The 19,013-nt window shown below is 46.9% G+C and overlaps 1 protein-coding gene across 1 annotated transcript in view; it reads right to left on the bottom strand.

Annotated features, from left to right (window-relative positions):
• Window positions 1–13,989: 13,989 nt before the first annotated feature.
• Window positions 13,990–19,013, bottom strand: part of SPP2 (secreted phosphoprotein 2) — a 35,566-nt gene continuing 30,542 nt past the window's right edge. The window contains exon 8 of the mRNA XM_074968282.1: window positions 13,990–14,054. The gene's annotated coding sequence lies outside the window, so the exon portion shown is untranslated. The remainder of the gene's footprint in view (window positions 14,055–19,013) is intronic.

Below are 19,013 nucleotides of genomic sequence, written 5' to 3'. Positions count from 1 at the left end.
GATGGTATATTTTAGTTGGCACTCAGCCACCTCATGCTTAAGCTCCTTCAAAAGTCTTGGATGTAGACTATTTGGGTCCGATGAATTACTGTATTTTAAATGATCAGTTTGCTCCAGAACCTCTGAGACCTCAGTCTCTGATGGCACCTCACCTTTATTATGAGAAAAGAGCAGCCCCAACAGACCTGGCAGTGAAGCCTGATGAAAAGAGGTCATTTAGCTTCTCACTGTCCTTATTTCCCTTAATCACTCCCTGCGACAGGACATACCAGGCCTTCACTGCCCCCTGACAAAGACATCTGCCCTGACACATCTACCTGTAGGAAACGTGTCACTTGAGAAGGTGGGACAGTGGGATTAGACCTCTGATACTGCCTAGAGAGGCCACTCTGGCTCTGGTATTAGCAGAACCACTTAAGACTTGATTCCCTAAGCCACTCGAAGGGCTTGGAGGAGGCAGCAGCCAACCAGCTAGATAACCAAATAGATAAGAAGTCTTGCCTGCTTCCAAGAGGAGAGCTGGTGGAGCTAGGCCAGGAGAACAACTCACAGTCCTACCCCAAAAGCACCAGGCCTGGGCCAGGGCCTCACAGCCTGGCTGCACCTTCAGTTAAAGTGTGCAACAAGCATCATTTTGGAGTTAAAACCCAGAAGGACACTTGTGTTGAATTACAATTAACCATGGCAGGACTAGCAAGGGGTTTATGGCATGAGACACTGCTCTGGCTCTCCCTTGAACCCTGCGGGATCCGGTAGACCTACCAGTTCTTTTACAGATGTCCTGCTTTTTATATATTCACAGAATCTCCTGGTGGGTTGTTTTTTTTTTGTTTGTTTTTTACACCTTTAATTATTTGCTTTCTGAATTCCATTTTGGCCCTTCTAATTTCCCTCTTACATACTGCCATCTGTGATTTATGCTCCCGTTTATTGGCTTCTCTAAGGTCAGATTTCCAAGCCTGGAAGATTTCTGTGTGTCACGAATACCCTCTCAAACCTGCTGTTTACTCCATGCCTCAGTGGTTTCCTATTTGTTCATCAGCAAGCATCTTCCAAGACTGGTTCTTAAGTGGCATGGATGCCACCTCCCAGGATTTTGCTTCCTTTACTTTTAAAGTTAGGGCCTTTTTGTCTATGCATCTCATTTTGCTGGAGACTCCCTTTCTATAATTTGTTTGCTGTAGACTGTTGCTATCCAGAACTCCACAGTAGTAGCAGAGAGAGAACCTAAATCCTCCTGGTCTGAAAGCCCAAGCCCCCGCCATCCGAGCACAAGGAGAATCACCATTAGTCATGAAGTATAGGGCCTGTGACACACAGAAGTCAGACATTGAGGCTGTTCTAGAGAGCCAGTTGCACCCTGCCCAATGAGGACTGCATATGTACACCTTTCAGGATCAGGGCCCAATGACAAAGGACTGTCTAGGCACTGTGGTAGAGGGATACATTCCAGTTGCATGCAGTTTTTATATCCAGATCTTTAAAAAAAAAAATATTCACACCAGCTTATACTATTACAAGAGACTAATTGTTCTCATACTCAGGGCCCAGTTCCCCTGAAAGGAAGAGGTGTAAGAGGTCTGAACAGTTCCTCTAACCCTGCTGGCCTCTCTTCTTAATGCCACAAGTGACTCCAACTCTCTGGGCCAATGGAGCGATTGTGCCTCTCATCTCCTACTTCAGTTACACTCCTTTAAGTCTGGAAATGGAGAGAAAGCTAGGATGACCCTGCTAGCTCATTTCTGTGCAGCTCTCCCCTCACCCCAGCAGAGCTGGAGTGAAAGGATCAAGCCAGTGGAAAACCCCTTATCAGCCAGCCAGTACAGGGCTCCAGGATGTCTGGTGGTGTAGGCAAAGGAAGAAACACTTTGGAGATCAGAGAGGGCCAGGTGCAGGGGATAGCAGAGGGAAGGCTGGGCAGCAGGCAGCCCGAGAGCTAGGACTAAGAGCTCTCCAGCCTTCAAAATGCCTCCTCCTGGCCTGTGTCTCACCTGCCACTGGCCAACTGTCCCTCCCAGACCCCAGTGCCCTTTTCCTCAGGGTTCTGTTCCAGAAGTACCCCCACACTCTGGGTCTCCCCTCCCAGGGGAACCCCCAACCCTCTAAACCCACCTTGCCTCTGTGGCTACTGCCAGTCATCATCTAACCCACACTCACTTTGCCCTTCCCCAGCACTGCTCCAGCTCTTGTTACCTTGCTCCCAGGCAGCTAGCCCTTCCCACTCCAGGGCTAGAGTGAGATTCCTCCAGCTTCTGGCCCACAGCCCTCTTATAAGGGCCAGCTGTGGCCTGATTGAGGCGTGGCCCCAGCTGTGGCTGCTTCCCCCCAGTCAGCCTAGCTGTTCCCAGCCACAGCCCTCTCCAGGCCGGCTTTAACCTGTTCAGGGCCGGAGCGGGATGACCACCCTGCCACAAGGACTCACAGCACCCCCCGGCAGCAGGGGCGGGGACAATACCACAGCACAGCAAGGAGGAATGTGTGCAGTGAACACAGTTCCAGCAGAGACGAAGCTGGAATTGGGTCCAAAAACTAGTCAGACAGAGTGGGATAAAAAAATTGTAATAAAATCAAGCTGCTCAGATGGAAATCAGGCCTGTCAAAAACGCAGAGAATTATGAGTTTGTCAGCTCAGCTCCTGATCGACGTGAGGTGATCATGTGCTAGCTGAGACCAGTGCCCCATTGAGCCAGGAGCTCTTTGGTCACATAGCAAGAAAATCCCTGGCCCAAAACATGTCCAGTCCAAAACAGATCTGATAGACAGAGGGTGGGAGGGGAGACAGGAACAGAGGGGAAGTCTGTTGTTTGAGGTCAGTGATTAAGTTGGGTACAGAACACAGGTGTCTCAAAACTCTGCCCACTGGGCCATATTGTCTCTCAGCCAAGAGGTGTGCTCATCCTCTTTAAGAAGAAACACCCTGTTTGCAGCTTTGTTAGCCCAGTATCTGAGCCCCTTCAGCATTGAACAAAAGAGCTTGTGAAAACAGTTGGAGAAATGTTCATAAGAGATTTAAAAAAACTAATGAAAAGATCCATCAATACCTGAGTCAGGTCCAGTGAACAATGCACGAAGCAGGATGGCCATGTGTTCTCCCCGCTTACAGGCCTCTTTCTGGGAAAGGAACTTGCAATGGAAAAGATAGATCTGGGAAATGTGATTTCTTTGCAAGTCCAATTTGAGGTAAATAGGGATATGACCCTAACAGCATCCCAATGCAAGAGGGCCAGGGGCTCACTGGTATCTGGTAGCAAGTTTCAGCCAGCCTGACCAATTCAGTTTACCCCAGCTCACTGTCGTCATGACCTGTATCTAGAAGGTATCAGGTAAGACAACAATAGACAGCTGATAACATACTGATCAGTGCAGGGCTGACAGCCGACAGGCAATGTAAGTAACACAGCCTCTACACAGACACTGCATCGCCCAAACTACATAAACCTAAGCAGAGGTGGAGTTGTTAGGTCGGTGTAGTGGGTGACTTACACTGGCGGGAGCTCCGTGGTAGTGTGGACACTTATGTAGTTAGGTCAACATGAGCTGCCTTACATCAACCGAACTCTGTAGCATCGACCAGGCCTCAGGAAGGCCCAATGCAGAGAAGGCAGAAAGAAGCCGCAATGTAGGGTTTGATTCCTGAGTAAATTAACCCCTCTAATGGAGAGCACAGTGCTTAGCAGAAGTGCAGTAAGGTGCCACTGGACCTGCCACTGTTCAGAAGATACAGCTAGGAGATCCAAACAGGTCATTGGCTAAAAACTGATCATCCTTCATCCAGCTCCCCTGGTATTTTACAATAAACCCCTCACAGCCTCAAGACTTGCAGTTATTCAAGCCTGCCACCTACTGGCCCCTCAATCACGAGCCAGAACAGAAGTGGGAAAGGAAACTAGATAGCGCTTTCAGAACTAGCATTAGTCCCTGTATCAGTTTTTGGCCAACCCTATACTGCCACCAGAGGTTTCATGCAAGTCTTAGAAGAACTGTGTAATTATGGTGAATTCTGTCTGCAATATGCTTTTATAAGTGCATCTTTATGTTACATTGGAATTGGTAAAAGGGCTAATGTCAAATGTGAATCAGCTGATCAGACTGAGGTTTTGCAATGCAGGTCCATCCATCATCAAAGGTCCCTCTTTTTCATTACCCACCTGAGATTAAGCTGATGGCAGAAAAGGATATTCCTGAACTCACTGTATTCCCTTCAAGTGACTAAAAGCCTTCCTTTCTAACGAGCCTTCAGCTCTGTGCAGTGAACTCACTCAAGAACGTTCCTTCTACATTGACATCCAGTTGGTTCCAAACTAGTCTCAAGGAACTTTGAGCTATTTCTTAGTTGATTTAGTGCTGAACAACATATCTAGCAAATATGCTTCCCTCGCTGCTACCAGAAATACAGTACATGGCACAGCACACACCGAGGGTAGCATCAAGCAAGTCAACAGTTAGTGGGAATCTACTATCAGAACACAAGCATGTCATCGTAGCTAGTATTATTGAAGCTTTATATTACAGTAGCACCAAAAGCCCACAATCATGTTGGGCCCCATTGTGCTAGGTGCTGCACAACCCTAGAGCCCCAGTCATGCAGTGAGTGCTGCGCACATAGACACACAGAGCCCACCGAAAGCAGGCACATCGATCCACCAGCATGTAGGTCATTGTAGGATCAGGGACTAGGGTAGTGTTTGCTTAATCAGGCGTGAAAGGGAATTGTCCAGGTTTAGGGATTCTTCTTGAATATTCAGAAGAAATGCCCTTGCCCCTCTAGGCGATGGTGGTGATGCCCACTGCTCTCAGCCCCAGCCACACCCTGGGCTCTAAGTGGTTTCCAGGGTAACCCATTGCAGAATGTCACACTGACAGGAAAATGGAGTTTGAATAATGAGGGACACATTATCATTGCCTCTGGACTTTCCCCCTCGATTTTCTAGATGAGCAAGATGTGCTCTAAGTGAGATTGTCTCCCACTTCCACCTGGGGCAAACATGTTTCCCTTAGATCTGGTGAGGGATTTTGTCACTGTTCTAGACAATTTGATCGAGAAGAGCAATGCTTCCACCCAAGCCCTCACACACGCTGCAGTCTCCTATCTTGTGCTCCAAGACAGCCGTCCTCAGTTCTCTCTTCACCTAGATGGCCTTTGTTATTGCTTTAGGTTCAACACTCCAGGCAGATTAAAAACCCACGTCTCCTCAGGAAATAGGAGTCCAAACCAGCAGCCCAGACTTTCTTCACCCAGTGTGTGGTACACAGGCTCTACAGCAGAGGGCTGTGCAGATTTCTACCCTGGATGCAGTGGGGCTCAGTAGAACTTCCACTCACCCGCTACATGAAGCAAATGCCCAGTCTGAACAGCAGGCTTGCTATGTTGCCTTGCCTGATGCCACCTCTGTCATATCTTTCCCTTCCCAAGATCCTCCAAAGAAGCACTTCCTCTCCCCAAGTGCCTTCTGCTATCTGGTTCTTCAGAAAACCATGCAATAACAAGGACTATCCATAGCACCTCCCAGAAGTAAGGAATAAGAGCTGCATATATAAAGCCTGACACCTTCCCAGGATGCATTTCTCCAGAGCTAGCAACTCTCATCAGCCCTTGGAATTACAAATCCCAGTATTCCTTTGATCTGGACTGAACCCCAAAGCCTATCTTAAAGAGTCCACATACTCTATTACACAGAGAATATTTTTCCACAGGTCAGGTCCTTTCAAAGGCCCCCAAAGTTCAAATGCAATAGTTCCTTGGTGTGCTGCTACCTGCCTATATGAAGTTACTGTAACTACTACTCACTAGGGAGTTACATGACCTGACGTCAGCATCAAACCACTTTTTGACTATATTTGTTTTAATAGAATTTGATGCTGAAGTCTTCCATTTGCAGCCTGCTTCCTCCCAAGCATAGAATGGACCAGAACCATCACTAGGTGAGGAAGGAATTTTGCATTGAGGGCACATGCAGGTGAAATACATTATGCCACTGGTAAATTTTGGAGGTTAAGTTCTGACTGCAAGGAAATCCATTAGGAAAAGGCAGCACATCCTCTCCTAGGATGCTAACAGAACTAGACATTTTTAAATGGCAGACTTCAGTCTTATGGGGAAAATTTAGCTTGTGGACAGAGCTGTATTATTTCAAACGCAAGTGCTGAATCTGAATGGGTATCTCCATAATAGTTACCATAGCTATGGTGGCCTGCAAATGATCAGCAGCTGTTGACCTGCGGAGTCTAAGAACTGAGCAAGGCAGACAAAGAAATGATTACTCCCCTGTTCTTGAAAAACATTTGCACAATAGGCTCCATGTCCAGGTATGAAGGCATGTGTGTATGGGTGGCAGGTGCAGATGACAGTGTCGCTGGCCTGTTGTAGCACATATCCGGAATACAGGGCTTTGGTTTTTAATGGCGATGTGACCTGTGTACAGCTGGGCAAGTAGAAGTGTTCATTCTACAAGCCGTCAGGAACGGTATCCCCGATAATGTCACGGCAAACATGGTGGCTGAACTTTGTGACTTTGTCCTCACCCATAACTATTTCACATTTGGGGACAATGTATACCTTCAAATCAGCGGCACTGCTATGGGTACCCGCATGGCCCCACAGTATGCCAACATTTTTATGGCTGGCTTAGAACAACGCTTCCTCAGCCCTCGTCCCCTAACGCCCCTACTCTACTTGCGCTATATTGATGACATCTTCATCATCTGGACCCATGGAAAAGAAGCCCTTGAGGAATTCCACCATGATTTCAACAATTTCCATTCCACCATCAACCTCAGCCTGGACCAGTCCACACAAGAGATCACTTCCTGGACACTATGGTGCTAATAAGCGATGGTCACATAAACACCACCCTATACCAGAAACCTACTGACCGCTATGCTTACCTACATGCCTCCAGCTTTCATCCAGACCACACCACACGATCCATTGTCTACAGCCAAGCTTTATGATACAACCGCATTTGCTCCAACCCCTCAGACAGAGACAAACACCTACAAGATCTCTATCAAGCATTCTTACAACTACAATACCCACCTGCTGAAGTGAAGAAACAGATTGACAGAGCCAGAAGAGTACCCAGAAGTTACCTACTATGGGACAGGCCCAACAAAGAAAATAACAGAACGCCACTAGCCATCACCTTCAGCCCCCAACTAAAACCTCTCCAACGCATCATCAGGGATCTACAGCCTATCCTGAAGGACGACCCATCACTCTCACAGATCTTGGGAGACAGGCCAGTCCTTGCTTACAGACAGCCCCCCAACCTGAGGCAAATACTCACCATCAACCACACACCACACAACAGAACCACTAACCCAGGAACCTATCCTTGCAACAAAGCCTGTTGCCAACTGTGTCCACATATCTATTCAGAGGACACCATCATAGGGCCTAATCACATCAGCCACACTATCAGAGGCTCATTCACCTGCACATCTACCAATGTGATATATGCCATCATGTGCCAGCAATGCCCCTCTGCCATGTACATTGGCCAAACTGGACAGTCTCTACGTAAAAGAATAAATGGACACAAATCAGACGTCAAGAATTATCACATTCAAAAACCAGTCGGAGAACACTTCAACCTCTTTGGTCACTCGATTACAGACGTAAAAGTGGCAATTCTTCAACAAAAAAACTTCAAAAACAGACTCCAATGAGAGACTGCTGAATTGGAATTAATTTGCAAACTGGATACAATTAACTTAGGCTTGAATAAAGACTGGGAGTGGATGGGTCATTACACAAAGTAAAAATATTTCCCCATGTTGATTCCCTCCCCCCCAACCCCCGTTCCTCAGACGTTCTTGTCAACTGCTGGAAATGGCCCACCTTGATTATCACTAGAAAACGTTTTTTTTCCCCCACTCTCCTGCTGGTAATAGCTCACCTTACCTGATCACTCTCGTTACAGTGTGTATGATAACACCCATTGTTTCATGTTCTGTGTGTATATACATCTCCCCACTGTATTTTCCACTGAATGCATCCGATGAAGTGAGTTGTAGCTCACGAAAGCTTATGCTCAAATAAATTTATTAGTCTCTAAGGTGCCACAAGTCCTCCTTTTCTTTTTGCGGATACAGACTAACATGGCTGCTACTCTGAAACCATTCTAAATACGGTATTTTCATTGCTTCTGGCATGTTCCAGCCGCTCCCACCTGCAAAAAGATTTTTTAAAATGCTACAGTATTTCCCCCCAAAAAATGGAGCGAAGGAAATCCAAGTCTCTCCATAGCTGGTGTTTTTCTTAAAGGCCCAGCTCCTGGAGTTATGTGAAGATCCCAGCTTTTATTTTAAACACCATCTCTAGTTCTCTGGTGTGTAGCAAAAAGCTTGAAAACATGGCCCTGTAAAGGCTCAAACAAAAGAAGAAAAAAGAACCCCGAATGCATTAGTTTTATAATCTCATGAGTTTGAAGCCAGCCTCATCATTCCTTGGGACCTGTTTTGAGATTTTTTTTAAAAAAAATTTTTAACACTTGGTAGCCCAATCTTCCACCTTATCAGGACCTGATTTTCAAGGGCGGGTGCACACCTCTTTTGGAAGCCCCATTAGCCATCTCAATTTGCACCCCCAAAATCACTGGTTACTTTGGTCAACAGCGATGCTATTGCGAAAAAGGCTAATATCATTATGGAGAGTATTAATGGGAGTGTCATGTATAAGAAACGGGAGATAATTGGCCTGCTCTACTCAGCACTGCTTAGGCCTCAGTTGCCAAGAAGGCTAACGGCATATTGGGCTGCATTAGTAGGAGCATTGCCAGCAGATCGAGGGATGTGATTATTCCCCTCTATTCAGCACTGGTGAGGCCACATCTGGAATATTGCATCCGGTTTTGGGCCCCACACTACAGAAGGGATGTGGACAAATTGGAGAGAGGCCAGCGGAGGGCAATGAAAATGATCAGGTGGCTGGGGCACATGACTTATGAGGAGAGACTGAGGGAACTGGGCTTATTTAGTCTCCAGAAGAGAAGAGTGAGGGGGGGGATTTGATAGTATCTTTCAACTACCTGGAGGGGGCTTCCAAAGGGGATGGAGCTCGGCTGTTCTCAGTGGTGGCAGATGACAGAACCAGGAGCAATGGTCTCAAGTTGCAGTGGGGAGTCTTGATTGGATATTAGGAAAAACTATTTCAGTAGGAAGGTGGTGAAGCACTGGAATGGGTTACCTAGGGAGGTGGTGGAATCTCCCTCTGTCAGGGTTCCTCCCCACTCTGAACACTGGGGTACAGATGTGGGGACCCGCATGAAATACCCCCAAGCTTATTTCTACCAGCTTAGCTTAAAAACTTCCTCAAGGCACAAATCTCTATTTGTCCTTGGACTGAGGTATGCTGCCACCACCAAGTGATTTCGACAAAGAATCAGGGAAAGGAGCACTTGGAGTTCCTATTCCCACAAAATATCCTCCCAAGCCTACACCCCCTTTCCTGGGGAGGCTTGAAAAACAAACAAGGTGAGCACAAACCAGACCCTTGGGTTTGTAGGACATTAAAACCCAATCAGATTCTTAAAAAACAGAATTTTATTATAAAGAAAAAAAAGTAAAAGAAGCACCTCTGTAAAATCAGGATGGAAGGTAATTTTACAGGACAATCAGATTCAAAACACAGAGGATTTCCCTCTAGGCAAAACTTAAAAGTTACAAAAAACCAGGGATAAACCTCCCTCTAGCACAGGGAAAATTCACAAGCTAAAACAAAAGATTAACATATTTCCTTGCTTTACTTACAATTTTTGTAATCTAGATGCTTAGTTCAAGTAGGGCTTTGGGAGATGTATTTTCCCTGTCCTGATTCCTCACTAACCTGGAGAGAACCAACAAAGAGAACAAAGCAAAAACCTTCCCCCACAGATTTGAAAGTATCTTCTCCCCTTATTGGTCCTTTTGGTCAGGTGCCAACCAGGTTACCTGAGCTTCTTAACCCTTTACAGGTAAGGAGGGATTTTATGATACCCTTAGCTGTATGTTTATGACACCATCCTTAGAGGTTTTTAAGGCCTAGCTTGACAAAGCCCTGGATGGGATGATCTGGTTGGGGTTGGTCCTGCTTTGAGCAGGGGGTTTTACTGGATGACCTCCTGAGGTCTCTGCCAACCCTAATCTTCTGTGATTCAGGTTAGATATTAGGAAAAACTTTCTAGCTATAAGAGTAGCTAAGATTTGGAACAGGCTTCCAAGGGAGGTTGTGGAATCCCTCTCAGTGGAATCATAGAATCATAGAATATCAGAGTTGGAAGGGACCTCTGGAGGTCATCTAGTCCAACCCCCTGCCCAGAGCAGGACCAATCTCCAACTAAATCATCCCAGCCAGGGCTTTGTCAAGCCTGACCTTAAAAACTTCTAAGGAAGGGGATTCCACCACCTCCCTAGGTAACGCATTCCAGTGTTTCACCACCCTCCTAGTGAAAAAGTTTTTCCTAATATCCAACCTAAATCTCCCCCACTGCAACTTGAGACCATTACTCCTTGTCCTGTCATCTGCTATCACTGAGAATAGTCTAGATCCATCCTCTTTGGACCCACCTTTCAGGTAGTTAAAAGCAGCTATCAAATCCCCCCTCATTCTTCTCTTCCGCAGACTAAACAATCCCAGTTCCCTCAGCCTCTCCTCATAAGTCATGTGTTCCATGGAGATTTTAAAGAACAGGTTGGACAAACTCCTGTTAGGGATGGTCTAGAATTTACTTTGTCCTGCCTCAGCTCGACTTGATGGGAGTTGGACTTGATGACTTCTTGAGGTCCCTTCCAGCCCAACATTGCTGTGATTCTGTGATAAAGTTTCACATATAGAAGATGCTGTTTTGCAAAACTGATGTGCCTGTAGTGAGGTATCAGTCTTTGGCAATCAGATGCAAACCCAAAGCCATATATTGTAAATGAAGGCATGGCTGATGTTTTCTGCTCCATTTCCACAGACAAAGGACACCTAAGCCCCTGGGAGGGCAGATGTTCCTTTGCTCGCCTGCACCCCTACGTCTCTTCAACACCTTTTTTATCCTGCAGCCAGTACCCTGTAAACTTGGAGAGCTCTGATTCCATGTTGTTGCATTTAAAGGACAGAAACCCATATGAAATTGGGCTATTTTGTTGCAGTCTGGAAAGTGAATTAGCAGAGAGGGAAACAGCATGAAAAAGTCGCCCTACAGAAAAAAAATCAGCAGGCTTCCAAATTGGGAAGGTCCCATAGGGGCTAAAATGCTAAGCATCCACCTTCTGTACAATGGCCCATATCCCAAGAGACAGGCTAGCGGCTGATTGGCTGCAGATCAAACTGATGCTGCACATGCTTGGTTTAAACAATGACAGTGGGAAGGATTTAAACTCTGCTTGATGCTTTCTTTAATCTGCCCCGAGAGAAAAATTTTATTGTAGGTTTGCCTATTCTGATGAGCTTGTCATGTGACAAGGTCACTCCTGTCCATGGCTACGCAATTAGCCTTTGATTTTGCCATCTCAGCGGACTGACCCTGGCTGAACTGTTCCAGATCAATCCAAAGGTACAAGCAGTTAATGGCAGAGGTAAGTGCACCCATCTGTGTATTTCAGTGGCATGACACTTGCTTTTATTGTACAATGCTTTACACTTCTGTCCATCTCTGCTTAATTTCACCCAAAGCTCAGAACCACATACATTCTAGCAGTGAGGTTTCAACCTTTTTCCTACTGTGATGCCCTATATTACAACAGAGAAAAGTTCTGAGATTGCACTCATATCAGGGACACTTGGGTGGAAAGACAGGGGGATAAAGCGGATGGGGCTTTGGGCCAGCATGGTAGATATTTACTGAAAAGTGCTTGTATCCCTCTGGACCAGCTACGATGGTGCAGAGGGGTGAGTTCCACACTTGGTTAATAAAGAATCCTTATGATATATATATATATATATGTGTGTGTGTGTGGAGAGAGAGAGAGACATGCACAAGGAAGACTCAGACTAATACAAGACGTTGCCTAATTCAGATACCTGTTATTGAAATTATAATCCTTACCCTGTGCACTATCAGCTGTGAATTACATTGTGCTGCTGATATGGCGAACAAAGACCCGTTCATTTTGATCCAGTCCATTCCTTATTTGTATCACCGTCAATGAAATAAGACAACATGGGAATGGCATGTCACTTTCCATTGGAATTTATTAAATAGGCAGGATTGAGTGAGTAATCTGATTAGCTAGCTAAACTACCAGCCTCAATTATAGATTAATTATGGGTATGCAGTTGACAGCTACTGTGTCAACATTTCTGTCAACGTAAGGGAGCCCACTGTAAAAGCCTCGTCTTTCTTCTGAGCCATGTTCTCTCATGTGTGCGTGCCATCTCATGTTATTTTTGAGCTCAGACTCTCTACTACAGTACAGATGTTTCTATTACAACTGTGCGTAAAGGCCTCAGGTAGGATACAGACCCCCATAGGCCCTGTACAGAAGTACAGTAAGACAGTTCCTTCATTGAGGAGCTTACAGTCTAAAAGCACCAAATAGGAGTGGGAGGACAACTAGTGAAATGACTTGCACAAAGGCAGGGAGCAGGTCAGTGGCACAGCTAGGAATAGAACTAGTCAGTCTGCTCAGTTTCATGGCTGCTATTCAGTGGCCCTGCATGAAACTGACAAGATCATATCAGTTGCACTGAGCAGCTGGGGAGGATCCCATGGTCTGTTGCTCCAGGGAAGCCCTGCTGTATGAATTGCCCAGGTGAGCCGAGAGCTATCAAACTCCCAGCTGTCCTCAGGACAGGGGATGGATAGCCAGGAGAGGCTTCCATACTCCGGGTGCTGTGACAGGGAGGCTGGATCCCTGTAAGCCCTAGCTTAAACTGGGGCTCATTGGAGCTAGGATCCTGGCACCTAGACCCTGCTGCAGAGCCAGGACTTTCAGGCTCCCAGCTCCAAAGCAAGTAGAAGATGGAACCCTAGCTTAGCTTGCAGGGAGCCAGGCAGGTTTTCTGGAAGGGAGAGGTCTGGGAGGACCCTACCTGCCATTTGACAAAACTGAACTGGTTTTGTGAAACATTTTGGGTTCAACAAATCAGCATATTTTGATGGAACTGTTGTCAGAAAAGTTTCCAACCACCTCTAAATAGAACCTAGGACTCCTACTTTTTATGTTGGGTTGTTTTTTATATTTCTAACTACTCATTCCTGCAGTCCTCACTGCCACTCCACAGATGGAGGGATCAGGTAGGGTGACTAGATGTCCTGGTTTTATAGGGACGGTCCCGATACTCAGGGCTTTGTCTCTTATAGGTGCCTATTACCTCCCTCCCCCATCCTGATTTTTCACACTTGCTATCTGGTCACCCTAGGACCAGGACATTAGAAGCCCAGGGAGGGGGTCTGCCCTCATTCTGTGCCATGCTGCCCTGCTCTGTCAAGGTGTCCTTTGCAGACTCACACAGCATGATTTCAAAGACAAGGACCAGGATCTGTCACTACCATGGAGCTTCTGCTCCTTCTCTCTTCCATTCCAGCTTCTATGAAGAAAGGGTACAAGGACTATAATGTTTACTCCACCTCTTAGGAGGTAGTAGCAGACAGTGTCACTGCTGCTCTGTGGAATATTCTGGGACACTAGACCCCCTTCCTGTTTTGTGTGTGGAAAGAATAGCCTAGAGGGCAGAAATTGTTTTTTATTGTGTTTTAAATTGAACAAGAATTAGTAACGAGCACAACAGAAAGTGATGAGTGTCGCCGGCGAGTGAGCCACCCAACACATGGAGACGATATAATGATCCTTTAATAGCACCATTATGAGATGATACACCGCACATTGGAGACAGTTATGCTAGGTGCATGAGACAGCTCTCCAAATGAGCCCCAATATACAGCAACGCAATAGAATGCCCATTTCCACACATTTGTGTGCAGACTTCAATGGACATTTGCCATTAAATGGAAAGTGGTCAGGGGAGGGGTGTTGGGAGTCAATATGTTACATAATGGCTTTTGCTGATGAAATAAAGTTAATTGCTGTCAAGTTCCTCCTTCATGTGCTGGTTCTTTGGCTTCTGGTCCTGTTGGACCTTCAATTTACTTTAAAAAAAAAGGAAAAGAAAAGAAATCATAGTTAAAGCATTCGGTGTCTCATCCTTAACAAAACCTAATCAGACACAGCTTAAGGAAGGAAACCGTGTATAAACCTATATTCATACCAGCTACTAATTATTTTCTTTAGCACCAATATCAGTTCACACCCTGCATTGCCATCTCACATTTCTGGTGTTCAGTAAAGAGGGTCCATAATATTCCATGGCAATTGCTCACAAAGGTATGTTGAAATGTCATTCCTACAAGGTCACTCTCCCCAACAGAAGTTGGTCCAATAAAAGATACCACCTCACTCACCTTGTCTCTCTCATATGCCTACAAAGTAGTCCCTCAGACTTTTGCAAATAGTAAGACCATATAACTGGCTCTGTGGATGAGGGGAAAGCGGTGGACGTGTTGTTCCTTGACTTTAGCAAAGCTTTTGACACGGTCTCCCACAGTATTCTTGCCAGCAAGTTAAAGAAGTATGGGCTGGATGAATGCACTATAAGGTGGATAGAAAGTTGGCTAGATTGTCGGGCTCAACAGGTAGTGATCAATGGCTCGATGTCTAGTTGGCAGCCAGTATCAAGTGGAGTACCCCAAGGGTCGGTCCTCAGGCCAGTTTTGTTCAATATCTTCATAAATGATCTGGAGGATGGTGTGGATTGCACCCTCAGCAAGTTTGCAGATGACACTAAACTGGGAGGACAGGTAGATACGCTGGAGGGTAGGGATAGGATACAGAGGGACCTAGACAAATTAGAGGATTGGGCCCAAAGAAATCGGATGAGGTTCAACAAGGACAAATGCAGAGTCCTGCACTTAGGACGGAAGAATCCCATGCACCGCTACAGAGTAGGGACCGAATGGCTAGGCAGCAGTTCTGCGGAAAAGGACCTAGGGGTTACAATGGACGAGAAGCTGGATATGAGTCAACAGTGTGCCCTTGTTGCCAAGAAGGCCAATGGCATTTTGGGATGTATATGTAGGGGCATTGCCAGCAGATCGAGGGATGTGATCGTTCCCCTCTATTCAACATTGGTGAGGCCTCATCTGGAGTACTGTGTCCAGTTTTGGGCCCCACAATACAAGAAGGATGTGGAAAAATTGGAGAGAGTCCAGCGGAGGGCAACAAAAATGATTAGGGGTCTGGAACACATGACTTCTGAGGAGAGGCTGACGGAACTGGGATTGTTTAGTCTGCGGAAGAGAAGAATGAGGGGGGATTTGATAGCTGCTTTCAACTACCTGAAAGGGGGTTCCAAAGAGGATGGATCTAGACTGTTTGCAGTGGTAGCTGATGACAGAACAAGGAGTAATGGTCTCAAGTTGCAGTGGGGGAGGTTTAGGTTGGATATTAGGAAAAACTTTTTCACTAGGAGGGTGGTGAAACACTGGAATGTGTTACCTAGGGAGATGGTGGAATCTCCTTCCTTAGAAGTTTTTAAGGTCAGGCTTGACAAAGCCCTGGCTGGGATGATTTAGTTGGGGATTGGTCCTGCTTTGAGCAGGGGTTGGACTAGATGACCTCCTGAGGTCCCTTCCAACCCTGATATTCTATGATTCTATGTTTGGCTAACCCAGACAAAACTGAAGAGATCACAGTACAAAATGTACAAAGTGACCTAAAACAGCTTTAGAGAACTAAAATTAGCAGTACAATGGACAGTCTAAAACAGAGGTGGGCAAACTACAGTCCGCAGGCCACAACCGGCCCATGGGACCATTCTGCCCAGCCCTTGAGCTCCCGGCCGGGGAGGCTAGCTCCCGGCCCCTCCTCTGCTGTCACCGCTAGCCCGCAGTCATGCTGCTTTGCGGGCAGCGCAGCTGGCTGTGGCCGGGCAGTGGGGCTGCTAGTCCTGCTGCTCTGAGCTGCATGGTAAGGCGGCTGGGGGGGTTGGATAAGGGGAAGTGCGGTTCTGGGGGGCAGTCAGGGGACAGGGAGCAGGGGCAGGTTGGATGGGGCAAAGGTTCTGGGGGGTGTGGTCAGGGGACGGGGAATGGAGGGGGGCAGGTTGGATAGGTGTGGGAGTCCCAGGGGGCCTGTCAGGGGGCAGGGGTGTGGATAGGAGTTGGGGCAGTCAGGGGACAGGGAGCAGGGGGGTTGGATGGGTTGGCGGTTCGGGGGGGCAATCAGGGGATGGGGAAGAGGGGGGGTTGGATAGGCGTGGGAGTCCCGGGGGGCCTGTCAGGGGCTGGGGTTTGGATAGGGGTTGGAGCAGTCAGGAGACAGGAAGCAGGGGGGGTTGGATATGGGGTGGGGTCCCGGGGGAGGGCAGTTAGGGGTGGGGGGTCCCAGAAGAGGGTGGTTGGGGGGGTTGGATGGGTTGGGAGTTCTGAGGGGGGCAGTCAGGGGGCAGGAAGTGGGAGGGGGCCGATAGGGGGTGGGGGCCAGGCTGTTTGTTGAGGCACAGCCTTCCCTACCCAGCCCTCCATAGAGTTTCATAACCTTGATGTGGTCCTCGGGCCAAAAAGTTTGCCCACCCCCGGTCTAAAAGGAGGAGCCATTGCTCGTCATAACATAGTGCCAGGTTTTATGGGAAATGCAGTTAAATCAAAGGTTCCCATGAGCACTGTACTCTTGGGTTACATGTGTTTCTGGAAGAACACATGAGCATGTCTCCAGCATGCTCCGCCAGATTTTTATGGGGTAATCGTAACCAGAAATCTCATTTCTAAGCATTTCCCTGCACACTAACGTTCTATAAATTAGTGAAAACAGCTGAGACACAGACTTCTCCCAGGAAGAAAAGCCTAGATGAGCTGCAGTAAGCTACCAGCTAACAGCCACTTGCTGGCTTGTGTGAACAAGTTTGTGGCCTCAGCTCAGTTCCTCACTAACAGGTGTCCAGGTCAGAGAACTAGCACTGTAAGCAGCACTTAGTCTCAGAAGGATGGCAGGATCATGGACAAAGAGCTATTCTCTGGGCTAGGCATGGAACCCGGTGTGTAAATCCTCACCTATGTGAGGAAGTGGACATCACCACTCCCTGGGCTATGTATAAGTTGTGGGGGTAAACACAGACTTAACCTTTGGAGCTTATGAAAGATGCCATCTTGACAGTGCAGGAGAAAGCTATAGGGCCTCCATCAGTCTGCCTTTGCCTGGGAATAAATCAGCAACTTTGGATCAGGCCCCCCTAACTGCAGAGTCAAAAGGAGTCTTGCCATTGGCTTCAATAGGCTTTGAACCAAGTTTGGAGTCTCCTGGGAGCAGTAGCAATTCCTAGACATCAACAAGAGCAAATACCTATAGACACCGGGTCCAAGAGGGAAAGGCACACTCTGGAAAATCATAGTAGACAGTTTCCTCGACTGCTGAATGGCAGAGAAAGTGATAAGTCTTCAGAACAGCTGGAGTGGACTATTATAGCCACTCTCCTATTTGTCAGGACACCTGGATTTGTTCTCCTGCAGAAAGCAGCCTGTGGCATTCTGGTTTATAAGCAGGGCGGGGGTATCAGATACAGAGTGCAGAGATAGCAAGAGCAGATTCTGCAGGGGAAGGGGCAACAGCTGCAGGGAACTAGGATCTTTGCCGCTGCCTGCCACCTTACCCAAGTTGCATAATGGTGAAATCAAGGGCCCTTGCTCTGGCTCTGTGCCAGGATGAACACTCACTCTGAGCTCATCAATTATGCAGCAGCTCCCAGCTTTCAGGGATTTTTTCTTTCCACCGAACAGAGATAAACCTCCTGCAGAGGATGAGGGGAGGTGGGGGGAAGTGAGTGACAACCCAGGGGTGAGCACTAAGTTCTGGAGAATGCAATGCTGTGCCTAAAGAGGTGGTCTCCTAATGAGTACACCAGGGATGATGTCTTTTCCTCCCACACCCTGGAAACATGATGCATCCTACATTGGCACTATCCTTTGCCTAGAAGGACCAGGGCAGCTCTCAGATCCTGCTTGTATTTTTCATCCAGGGTTCCTATTAGGTACATACATATGACTAAGTCCAAGGTTAGCTAGGCTTTCATTGCTGGAAAATCCCACTATTCTATGCTGTCACACTCTTATCCATTCTGTTCGATCCCTCCTCAACTTCTCAATTGCCTCTTGTATTCAGAGTCTACTATAATGTGAGTCAGATGCCCAGCTCCATTGCAGTCAATCGCAATTTATCCCAGCTGAAGATCTAGCCTTGTCTAAGACTATATTTCAAAACCCCCATTACTTTGCATTGGACCAGATCTGCTTTGAGGAGACACTGCCCTGGTGTGATTAAGACAGAGAAAACACATTAGTAACAGTGATGACCCACAGGTTACTTGAAGTAGAATCAGGGGCTTGTTGCTTTGTTTGCTTGACCTCAAACTTCAGGGAAATACACCCAACCCTGGACATGAGAGGGATTCAGAAAATAAACCCAGCTGCAGATTTCATAGCTGACTTCAGCAAAGAGAGATTTCCAGAGGCACAAAGGGGAAGCAGGTGCTCCACAGCCCTTTGTGGCTTTGACAATCTCCTCCTAAAACTTCCGATCCACACACCTGACCTTTGGAACATCCAAAGCCTAGCCATCAGCTGGGGGGTCTCTGGCCTATATTTACCATTGGCAGCTTAACGTTTTCAGTTCATCCTAAGAAAGAAAGCAGGTAAGATTTTAAGAGTCATATGTTCCTCTCCATTTGCTTTATTTTCCTTTAAAAGGATGTTTTCCTGCTTATTTGTTTTTAGGTGTGGTTGGTTTTATTGGGGGGTGGCATGTACACTTTATACCTTAGGGAACACAAAATATTGGTGATATTACTGTTTTACCTGGATGACTTCTTGGGGGACTAAAGAACTGGTTTGGGAGACCTTGCACTCTTTAGATTAAAAGGAGAAGGGATGTGAATTTATTCAAAGAGAATCCCTCACCTCCCTCCCAAGTTTTATTAGAAGTTGGTTTAGAGAGATATTAAAAATGCACACAGATTTTTAGGCAGTCTGACAGACTCCATCCCCCTCTCAGTATTGCTT

Source organism: Natator depressus, chromosome 11 (assembly GCF_965152275.1).
Source record: "Natator depressus isolate rNatDep1 chromosome 11, rNatDep2.hap1, whole genome shotgun sequence".
Taxonomy (NCBI): domain Eukaryota; kingdom Metazoa; phylum Chordata; order Testudines; family Cheloniidae; genus Natator; species Natator depressus.
Note: the sequence above shows the minus strand (reverse complement) of the source record. Positions and strands in the feature narration are given on the sequence as shown.